This window comes from Spea bombifrons, chromosome 9 (assembly GCF_027358695.1).
Source record: "Spea bombifrons isolate aSpeBom1 chromosome 9, aSpeBom1.2.pri, whole genome shotgun sequence".
NCBI classification, from domain to species: domain Eukaryota; kingdom Metazoa; phylum Chordata; class Amphibia; order Anura; family Pelobatidae; genus Spea; species Spea bombifrons.
In genome coordinates this window covers 29,899,702-29,911,119 of record NC_071095.1, presented here as the reverse complement: position 1 = coordinate 29,911,119, position 11,418 = coordinate 29,899,702, and the positions used below count along the sequence as shown (strand labels likewise).

At 45.4% G+C, this 11,418-nt stretch overlaps 1 pseudogene; it reads left to right on the top strand.

Annotated features, from left to right (window-relative positions):
• The first annotated feature begins 951 nt into the window (after nt 1-951).
• Nucleotides 952-6,805, top strand: LOC128504415 (ryanodine receptor 3-like; annotated as a pseudogene).
• Nucleotides 6,806-11,418: the final 4,613 nt, after the last annotated feature.

The following is an 11,418-nucleotide window of genomic DNA, read 5'->3' as shown; positions in this document are numbered from 1 at the left end:
TTGTTGCTAACAGCAGGATTTTCAGACATGAGCCCTTTAGTAAATATCCCTGTCGATATCGTTTCCAGTTTGCCCGTCAGCTTTATCGCCGAGTAACAGCAATGCCGGTCGTGTGCACCGTGGAAAAACGATTAGCGCGTCGTCACTTTTTTGTGCACTTTCACATTGCGATCCGAGCGTTCCATCCACTGGCTTAAGTCTCCATGGATATTAAGTGTTGGGGAAGAGATGTTAAGTCCCAGCTGAGCGCCAGGTGAATTAACTGTACTGAAGCGCCGGCGGTTACGTCTGTCAATTAAACAACTCCCAAATAATAACCTTCTGTCATAGAGGGAGAATATAAACGCCGATACGTTCCCGGGGAACAGCCCAGGGGGGGGGATGCTTTGATTGATGTGTCAGTGTACCAAATGTCATGTTTCTCTGGGAGGGGGAGGGGAGGCAAGTAACGTCACCCAACCCAGTCTCCTTCTACGTTTAGTTTGTCGCCGGCAGTGTCTCTCTCCGTTTATCTGTTATACATCAAACAGCGCATCAAAGTGTGGTGTTATTCCAAATGACTTACCCATTAAATGGAATTCTGCAATGAAAGTTTATCAGTAATGCTGCCGCCCAATTAAGAATCCATCTAAGTGGGGATTCAAGGTCAGTTAAACTCTTAGAAACAGGCATTCACCTAGTAAAGAGTTATCCTCGTTATGTATCATTGTTATATGTAACATTTATGACATAACTGACCCGTTGTGATACATTATTGCAGTGCGTGGTATTCAACCGCTCGTGTTTCTAGGGCCTGACTGCCCGACCTGGATAGTGGGCAACTTCCCAGTAGGCTGGCAGTGCTTCATATATCTAACAACAACAACAACACCTATACGGTGTCTTTGTCAGCGCACGCTCTGCGAATTAAACTAATGAGCAGCTGAAGAATAAATTGCGGTGTTATGTAACATGCGAGGTTTCTGCTTACGAGGATATTTGTCTTTTGTAAAGTGTTAGAGTAGGTGCATATGAATCTATGTGAGTCAGGAGCAGGCAGGCTTCATATATCCATGGGGAGGCCGAGTCTCTAGCGGTTAGATAATGTACAGAGCATACAAAGATCACATCGCCTTGACGCCTGTATTGTGTGTAAGCAAGTATGCAGTGTTGCTCTCGTCTCTCTGAATAACACCAGACTGTCTCGTTCAGGTTGAGCTCCATCGATATGAAGTATCACATCTGGAAGCTTGGAGTTGTCTTCACAGACAAGGTATGTATTGAAACTTGGGGTGGGGGGTTACACGAGTTGAGTTGCCAACTGCAAAAGCAATGGGTTTGTTTGACACCAAACATTTCTTTCAGTCTTTCCTTGATCTCGCCTGGTCCACGACTATGTGTATCCTCGGGCACTACAACAATTTCTTCCTTGCTGCTCATCTCCTGGACATTGCGACGGGATTCAAGACCCTGAGAACCATTTTGTCTTCTGTTACGCATAATGGAAAAGAAGTGAGTCTAAAACAAGATGTTTGGGGCAGCCACGGTGGGGCGATTGATCTCCTTTTATCTAATTGTAATTCTGTCGTGACTACGGCCCTAGAAAATACGGCAGGAGGTCAGAGCGAGCCGGTGCCCCTAGCAAACAAACACACTCGTATTACTCAGACGGCTGCATGAAGCACGAGTCGTTTCACGGTTCAAACGGCCTAAGCCAGGCGTGCTCGTGAATAGCTGTAACGTGCGTGCCATAAGTGGGAAGTTGTAACATTTACAAGCTGTTTGCAAAGGATTTCCGATAATAGCCGCAGATCAGGCAGTAATTATCACGGCACGCACAGCTACTCGTACTAAAGTCTAATGCGAGGTTTGATGCCAGACGCCGTCCAGGTATGTTCTCCCACTTTGCAGGCAAAGCATTAACAGGCTTCTGTAAAGCACGCCGATCGATTCCAAATGCTTGGAATGCTAGCAAAGTGTATTTAGTTTGAATTTCGATCCAGTCAAATGTTGATACTGTTGATCACCACCTTCTTCTTGACTCACTTGCTTCTCTAGGCATTTGAGATGCAGCTCTCTACTGGGTCTCCTCATATCTGTCAGCTTCTCTGGCAAGACATTATCACCCCTTCCACTCTCAAGGTTCAGTCCTTGGCCCTCTGCTGTTTTTTCTTTATATTTCATCTCTTGGCAAACCAATCAACTCATTTGGCCTCTAGTATCATCGATATGCAGACTTACCTGCATCTCTCTACATCTCTCATGTCCTGTATTATCAATCGCTTGTCTGCTATTTCTTCATGTCACAACGCTACCTGAGAAGTAATCTTTCTAAAAGTGAACTCGTTATCTTCCCTCTTTCCATGTCCACTCCACTACCTGAATTGTGTATCAAAATGAACAACACGACTATCTCTCCTACTAACCAGGGCCGATGCCTCGGGGTCATCCTCAGGGCTTGCCCTACTATGGAACAGAGTGGGTCAATTGGGCCAGGGCGGCAATTTTGAAGAGGCCCCAAACGCATTATTTATGATTGTTTTTGTTTGTTTAAGTGGAGGAGAGAGAGAGGTGCGCCGGGTGTTTTTTGCCCATATCTCCTCTGCGAGCCCTCTAGCTCGTTGAAGGCTTGTAATGGTGTGTGCTGGAAAATGACGTCATTTCTGGTTCTCAGCAGTAAAGCAGTGTGCACCGTGGCAGAGCAGGGAGACTTGCCCCAGGACTGCTGAAAGGTAAGTGCAAGGGGGGGGGTTAGATAATAGGGAGGGAGGGAGATGAAGGTTAGATAATGACCCCTGGTGTGTGGGGGGGGGCAGCTTTCAACTTTGCCTCAGGTGGCGTTATGTGTTGGGCTGGCCTTGGTCATCCTTGACTCTAACCTTTCCTTTGTCCCTCCTAATCAGTCCCTTCTCAGATCCTGCTGGTTGTATTTAAAAAACATCTCTCGCATGTGCCCATTCCTCACCCAAGAATCCACAAAAAGTCTGGTTCATTCACTCATTGTCATTTCCCGTCTTGATTACTGTAACACTCTTCTGGTTGGCATCGACTCTCTCTCTTCTACAGTATGTCCTAAATGCCGCTGCTAGGCTTATGTTCTTTGCACGTTGCTCCTTTTCTGCTTCCCCTTCTGTGAAATCCTTGACTGGCTCCCAATGACCTTTAGAATGACATTTCAAGTGTTGGTACTGACCCTCCATAATACTGCCTCCCCATACATGTGTGCCCTCATAAGCAAATACTCTCCTACTTGATCCTTATGTTCTCCCCATGGGCTAAGGCTCTCCTCCTCCTCCTCACTTATGACCTCTTCCTTTTCCCGTCTACAAGATTGATCTGCCCCCATATATCTGGAATCTACTTCCATGGAACCTTCAGCTTTCACCCTCCCTCCCAACATTTATGAAACATCTCCAAACCCACTTGTTTGGAGAAGCCGCACTACCTCTGACCCTTTCTCTGTGCCTAATGCTTGTTTCGTCAAGATTGTAAGCTTGCGAGCTGTGCACTCTCCACTAGGGGACTGCATTGGGCAAAACAAGTTGCGGGCGGTGTTGCAGGCAGGAGCAGGCGGTCAGGCACTGTATCTGCGGGTCTTGGTAACCCTGCACAGTCCCGCAAAGGCTGCCTTCGTGTTGCTCCCTCACAGCGTCTCTACTCTTGCTTGGCCCAGGAACCCAGCGGAGTCACGTGATGTGATGTCACTTCCCGTGACTCTGCTGGGTTCCTGGGCGGATCAGGAAAAGAGATGTTGCGAGGGAGCAACGTGAAGGCAGCCTTGTGGGACTGTGTGGGAAATCTGCCGTTGAGGTAAGGGGGTGGGTGGGGTTGGCTACATTAGTGGCGGGAGCGGGTGGGATTGGTCACAGACATGTTGCGGGAGTGACGCACGCACGCACGCACGCACACACACACACACACAATCAGTGGGCTTAAAAAACCAGTCCTGTGCAGGGCTCTCTCCAGCTAATGTATCGGTTTGTCTTAATGTGTCAATTCCAGTCTTGTTCTAGGCCTAGAATTTATGTATTGTATCGAGTGCTGTGTAATCTGTTTGTTAGTGCTATCTATCTATCTATGTAATAATTATTATTTTCTAATTCAACTGCCCTTTTTCCTCGTGGAATACTACGCCTGCTCTCTCCCTTTCCCTCCTCTGCCATGTTTGTTGTAGCTTCCTCATGAATTATTGAAACCAAAAGGCTGCTTGAAACACTCACGTCGCGGACTAATCATTTTATTCACAAGAAGTGGCTGTCTCTCGTCTGCTGTCGTGTTTTCTTTTTGTTCTGTTAACAGATTAAACTGCAAAAGTTGTGTTATACTGTTAGCAAAAGGAGAAGAATGCTGTATGATTTTCCTTTCCCTCAGAAACAATGTCAAGATGACAGCGTTGTAATAAGAGGAACGAATGCATTAAATCCATAAGAAGTGTTAAAAAAGAGATGATGTACACTACAGGCATTGCTGCAGATCTTGGAATAGTTATCATCGGCACGCAGCGTGATGATGGAAAGCAGAGATCTGGCTCGGCCTGGCTGCCTTCAGGTACAGCGTAAGGAAGCCCAGGGCCGGTTGTACGTCTTGTACCTGACTGAAGTGCAGCTCAGTACTTACTTATTTACTTACACCGATGGCTTTTTTCTTGCAGCCGGTATTTACGGCGGGACTTCTAGCTGTTTGTCGTTGTGTATCTTTAGACGGTGGGGGCCTTCAACTTTTTGTGTCAATTCTATAACAAAAGCGAGGATGAGGACGATCCAGATATGAAGTGCGATGACATGATGACGGTAAGGGCACAAACGTGCTCTTGTCGCAAATATGCACCCAACAAACAACTGTTCGGTGAGTTGAGCTGAAATGACAACGAAAGTAGGGTGCGTCATTTCTCAACTTTTTCTTGCAGTGTTCTCATCTTTTCCACATGTATGTAGGGGTGAGAGCCGGAGGTGGCATCGGAGATGAGATGGAAGACCCCGTAGGGGCTCCGTATGAAATGTACCGCATCGTGTTTGACGACGTCACTTTCTTCTTCTTTGTAATTATTCAAGGTGCGTCCAATGCCTGCGTTCCCCTTATTTATGCCCTAGTTCCTTCCTTATTAACCAATAGCTGCTATGTTCTTATCTTCCAGGCAAGGTCTAATGACATATGCTCAGCTTTAGCTGGTGTTTGAGCACCTTACCCAGAAGTGGAGGTTTAAGCTCACCACCATGATGATTTCTAGCTCTAACTAACTAACTATCTAAGTAACTAACTTCAATGTTAGGTGTAGTCTGTTTTGTCATACTTCCGAAATGTGTAACTTTAGAGTAAAGTCTAGTTAATTGAGCGTTTGTGAACCTGATCCTCACTAAAGGATGTAACACTGTATTTGCTTGATTCTAAGGTGATGTTTTTCCCAGAGCAAGTGCTCTGAAAAATGCCCCTTGTCAGGAAATCGGGGTTGTCAAATAGTTCTTACTATGAGACTAAGATCCAGATCCCTGCAGCGCTGTCTTATGCCCTCCTCCCAACTTATGGGTGCTTCTGAGTCCCCTGTGTGTTGTCTGGGCAGTGTGTAAATGTCTACGCGATTTGCGTTGACAACATCTGCTGCAGCTGGAAGGAGGGGTGGTTAGCAGTGGGGGGTATTTGCATTCTTTGGCGTAGACCTTCCCAGGCTGTTAGTGAGGAGAGTTCCTGGCACTGGGGGGACTCTTATCCCTGACAGTTGGGGAAGGTGGTGGATGCAGACAACCCCCGCTGCTTTTCTGGAGCATTTCTGGAGGCAGAGTGGCATTAATGGGGGGTTAAAAGGCATTTCATAGAGCACTCTGCCTCCAGAAATGCCGCCTTATGCCCTCCATTTAACACTCCCTCCCTCCTCCAAACTTAGCGGAGTTTCTGAGTCCCCCGGTGCTTAGTCCGCTACATGATTGAGCGGAGGTTTTTTACGTGAATTGTGTAGAGCTCTACACGCTGGCAGGACTAAGCACCGGGGACTCAGAAGCAGTGGTAATTTGGGGGGGGGGGGTGGATAAGACAGGAGGATCCAGGTCCCCTTCATCAATGCAGGGGATCTGGATTTAAGTCTCATAATCAGACTTATTTGAGTTTTGATTATAAGATGACCCTGATTTTCAGACGAGGGGTATTTTTCCGAGCATTTGTGCTGGACAAAACCCCCTCCTTGTCTTATAATGGAGCAAATACGGTCTAGCTTTTCTTAAATACCAAAGAGTTTGCATAGTTTCCTTGAATGAACAGTTTCTGGTCAAACTTGTTCCCTATAGGTTTGCCTGTCTTCTATTTTGGCTTTATCTCTTGTTTCTAGATTAATATTCAGATTTTGGGGGGGGGGGTTGTGTTATAATTGGGCAAATATGGTAATTCCTAGATTGGTGCCAGCTGTGATGCAAGTCCAAATGTTCTTTTTTAGAGGGTGTTTGTTTGTTTGTTGTTTTACATATAGACAGTGTTATTGCTGTAGTAGTGGTTGTATGACTGTAGTAAGTAAAGCAATAGTTTAGTATAAGTAAGTAAGTGAGAAGTAAAAGTAAGTCAGTCCTTCCTAACTAACAAACCATAGCATTGTTAGCTATTGTGTCTTATTAATGTATAGATGTTTGGAATGGGCCAATCCAATGAAATGGGTTGCTATAGTTCATGTGTGTATGTTGATGTGTTTTCATTGGCAATGTCATGTTCATTTGTTTTGTGTGTGTTTTGTTGAAAGAAGAAACCAACCAAACCAGGTGTAATCATTGATGCCTTTGGAGAATTGAGAGGAGATCAACAATAGCAAGTCTGAAAAGATAGATATGGAGGTATGACTTTGAAATAGTAGTTTCAAGGGACAGGCCACTTGGCCATATAGCCTTAAGGTAGGGGATTGTTGATTCCAATATACTTTGATGCTTTTCATTGCACAAAATACAGCGGCATAGCTGAGGATGGGTTGTGTGACCAAATAGATGTACATTTTGGAATTAATCAGTGCATTTTCGGATAGAAATCTGTAGGTATGATCAGATAAACAAAAGAACAAACTAACAAACATACATGCCTTGATGGTGTGTATGGGGGCTGGAGTATAACTTGAATAGTTTGTTGATCTAACTAACTAACTAACTGCGAGTTAGTTCTATTATATATGACCTTGGCTCTGCTCAAGATGGGATGGTGATGACATGTAAGTGATATATGTCTGTCTATCTGGTGATATATGTCTATCTATCTGGTGGCCAATGTGTCAGCATTTATGATATGCTGTATTTGGCTGATTGAGTGTATTATTTAATGAATGTCATATCATGATATGTGTTTTGTGGTGTTAACGGACTGTAGTGACACGGTGCATGTGATGGTAGACGTCTGAGACTTGCGGGCATAGAAGGGTTAATGTGTATTTAGTCTTTTCAAACCAATGTTCCTTCATTGTATAATCCCGTTATGTTTATTGGTGCTTCTTCCTGTCTGCACTGCCATTATCTTGAGCTGATGATGGTATTGATCCTTTGTTGTGGTGTGAACTACTGGATTGTATTAATGAAATGCCTGAGTTAATTTCCTTATGTCTACAAAGCACTTGGTTGTTTGTAGTGTTTGACTCACCCCTTGTTTTCCTCTATAACCTTGTCTGCCTTGCAATAAACTAGGGCTGCAACTAACGATTATTTTAATAATCAATTAGTTGGCCGATTATTTTTTTGATTAATCGGATCAAAAAAATGAATGTAAATTTTTCATTTATTTAGTATAATTTACTAAACAAATGATGTTAAATACAAACAGCAGAATAAAAAAACTTTGATAATAAATTTCTTGTCTTTATTTCCCAACCAGCCCCCCAATATATGCACATTTGAGCCCAGGCTTGCTACGCTGCCTCCCAGACATGCCATGCTGCCCCCCCACATATGCCACGCTGCCTACCACAGCACTCCACGCTGCTTCCCACATCTGCCACTCCACACTGCCTCCCACATATGCCACTCCACGCTGCCTCCCACATATGCCACTCCACGCTGCCTCCCACATCTGCCACGCCATGCTGCCTCCCACATATGCCACTCCACGCTGCCTCCCACATCTGCCACTCCACGCTGCCTCCCACATGCCACTGTGCCTGATACGCCTTATACCCCGTGAAACACCACTCCATCCTCCCCAGACATGCCACCCTGCCCTCCCCACATATGCCACGCCATGCTGCCTCCCACATCTGCCACTCCACGCTGCCTCCCACATCTGCCACTGTGCCTGATACGCCTTATATCCCCTGATACCCCACTCCATCCTACCCAGACATGCCACCCTGCCTCCCAGACATGCCACTTATCTACCCCCAGATATGCCACTCTACCCCCAGATATGCCTTATACACCCTGATACACCACTCCGTCCTCCCCAGACATGCCACACTGCCATCCCCACATATGCCTTATATAGTGTATATGCCTTATACCCCCAGATATGTCACTTCACTGCCCCCCAGGATTTAGATTCCCCTAAATTAACCCTAAACTCCCCATTAACCATAACTGCCCCTAAATTAACCCTTAACACCCCCTTAACCACAGTATCCCCTAAATTAACCCTAAAGACCCCATCAACCACAGCATCCCCTAAATACAACATTAACCACAACTGCCTCAAATTTACCCCAAACACCCCATTAACCACAGCTGCTCCTAAATTAACCCTAAACACCCTATTAACATAACTGCCCCTAAATTAACCCTAAACACCCAATTAACCATAACTGCCCCTAAATGAACCCTAAACACCCCACTAACCATAACTGCCCCTAAATTAACCCCCACCTCCCCTAACTTTCAGTAGCCCAAATATATATATATATATATATACACACACATACACATTATATATATATATATATATATATATATATACATACATATACTTACAGTTAGATGAGTGTCACAGCCATGTGGTTCTGGCCTGGAGAAGGAAGGGGCGGGGCCAGTTGTCACAGTGATTACAGGGAGGGGGAGTAAGTAGGAGCTGCTGCTGTGAGACGGTGAGTCAGACTAAACGGATTATATAATGAGGGGGATTTTTCAGAGCGTTTGCTCTGAAAAAACCCTCATTTTATAATCGATAATAATCGATTCAACTAATCGATAATGAAATTCGTTGCCAACGAATTTCATTATGGATTATTATCGATTTTATCGATTAGTTGTTGCAGCCCTACAATAAACAGAGAAGTCTTCCCCAAGAGTTAGGCGTGCGTCTCTTTCTTGGGAGGGCTGCGGCAGAGTCTTGGGATCTGTCAGCATTGAGCTTAACAACACTTGGCAGCCTCTGTAAGGGCTGTACTTGGGGGCAGAGGGATCAATACCTGCCTCCCTATCCAGTGGTTAAAGGACTTGATGCCTACCCCAGCTCAGGTCAAACCTGCTACCGTCTACTGACCCTTTAGCCTCGCTCCAGAAGTTTCCCCTACAGAGACCAGCATCCTGGGGGAGATAGTCACCGACTTGACCCCGGTCTCAGCAACGCTCCTTTGTGGACGATCCATCCTGGGGGAGAGGCTGCTCCAGGTATCCGTATCGTCACAGAGATGCACTCATTGTCTTGTAATGTAGCAGTGGGCGGTATTGGTGTACTGGGTGGCTGTAGCTGGGAAGGTCTCACTGTCCATGGTGCTGAATGGTCTGCTGTTATATTTATTTATCCAGCTGTAATGGAGATATAGCAGTAGAGAGGCAGCCATGTTGATTGTGTGTGTGTGTGTGTGTGTGTTTGGGTATGTTGAGGAAGATGCACAGTAAGAGATCCAGGTAGTTACCTCTTCCCACTCCTGTATTCAGGATGTCACCTGTGCCGCTCCTCTCCTGTGGAATCCTCTGACCCGTTGAGTCAGACTTTCTGCCTCGTACACAACTTTCCAAAGCTCTCTGAAAAGCCACTTGTTCAGGGAGGTGTACAACATTACAGTACTGCCAACCTTCATCCTAATTACAGCCATTGGAACAAACGAACGGCTTCAACACATGAGAAGCAGATCAAGTCGTCCTCACCCAAGCCGTCCTCTCCTATTGTCTCACTCCCCTCAACCAGCGGCTAGATTGTAAGCTCGCAAGAGCAGGGCCCTCTTCTCTTTTGCATCTGTTTTTGTTATTGTGTTTGTTTATAAGGTTTTCTAATGAATGTAACAGCGTTGTGGAATTGGCTGGCGATTTATAAATAAATGTAATGTAATGTAGATGCTGACTGACTGATAGTCAGACAACTGTATTATATATACCCAGATAGACACACATCCCCCAATGGTCAGGCAGACACACAGTAAGATTCACGCTGTTAATATTTTATTTATTGATAGCGTGCTTGCAGATTCTGTGGAGCTGTTGCGGTCGGGAAAGCAATGTAGAAATACATATATACAATAACAAAGTGCCGCAAAGGGCTCTGCTCTTGTCGGTTTACAATTCAGTCGGCGGGGGAAGTGAGAGAATAGGAGAGGACGGGTCGGGTGGGGATGAGTTGATCCGGTTCCGATGATGTGTCGAAGCTATTGATTGATTGCTTGCTTGATGATGATTATGATGGTCGGGAGTATTGGGAGAAGGAATGTTGTACGATTCCTTGAGCAGGTGGGTTGTCAGAGAGGTGTTGCATTGTGTTGTTGACGGTTGAGTACGAGGCAGAATGTAAATATGAAATAGAAGTGAACACCATTTTATATGAAATATACATGTTGTTGTTGTTGACGCTTTTGCCAACGTAGACGAGTCTTGTTAATGATTTCTTTGTCATCCTTACGTAACGAGATAACAATATACGTTTACCTGTCTGGATGCTAGGAAGATATTGACTCTTGTGTAAATAAGAACTTTGTACCTTGGTCTGTGTTTGATATGGAGTAGTTGTACCCACTATATGCTGAGTGTATCATTTTTCTTTGTGAATGGTTTTGTAGCAGTCCCCCTGTAATAGTATTTAAACCTGCTCGCAACAATGAATAAATTGAGACGTGACTGAGAACGAACACCTTGTGTGTGTCTGAATTATTTACTTCTCCCAGATATCTGTGCGGGAGGGTTTTGGCTCAGGAGAGGTGTCCCCCGTATGAGGAGGGGTGAAACATTTCCACAGTAAGTAAGTCTGAGGGAACGGAGGCAGGGATGGCGATTTTGGGGGGGTTGCGTTATAATTGAGCAAATATGGTAATTTGTAGATTGTTGCCAGCTGTGATGCAAGTCCGAATGTTCTTTTTTAGAGGGTTTTGCCTCTCTCTACCCGGCTCCCTGGTGTCCAGTGAAGATCTGTTGCTGACAGGAGCCAGAGTGGAGTATGGGGGAGGAGCTAGAGTGGAGTATGGGAGGGGGAGGGGCCAGAGTTGTATGGGAGAGGGGAGGAGGCAGAGTGGTGTATGGGAGGGGGGAGGAGGCAGAGTGGAGTACGGGAGGGGGAAGGCCAGAGTGG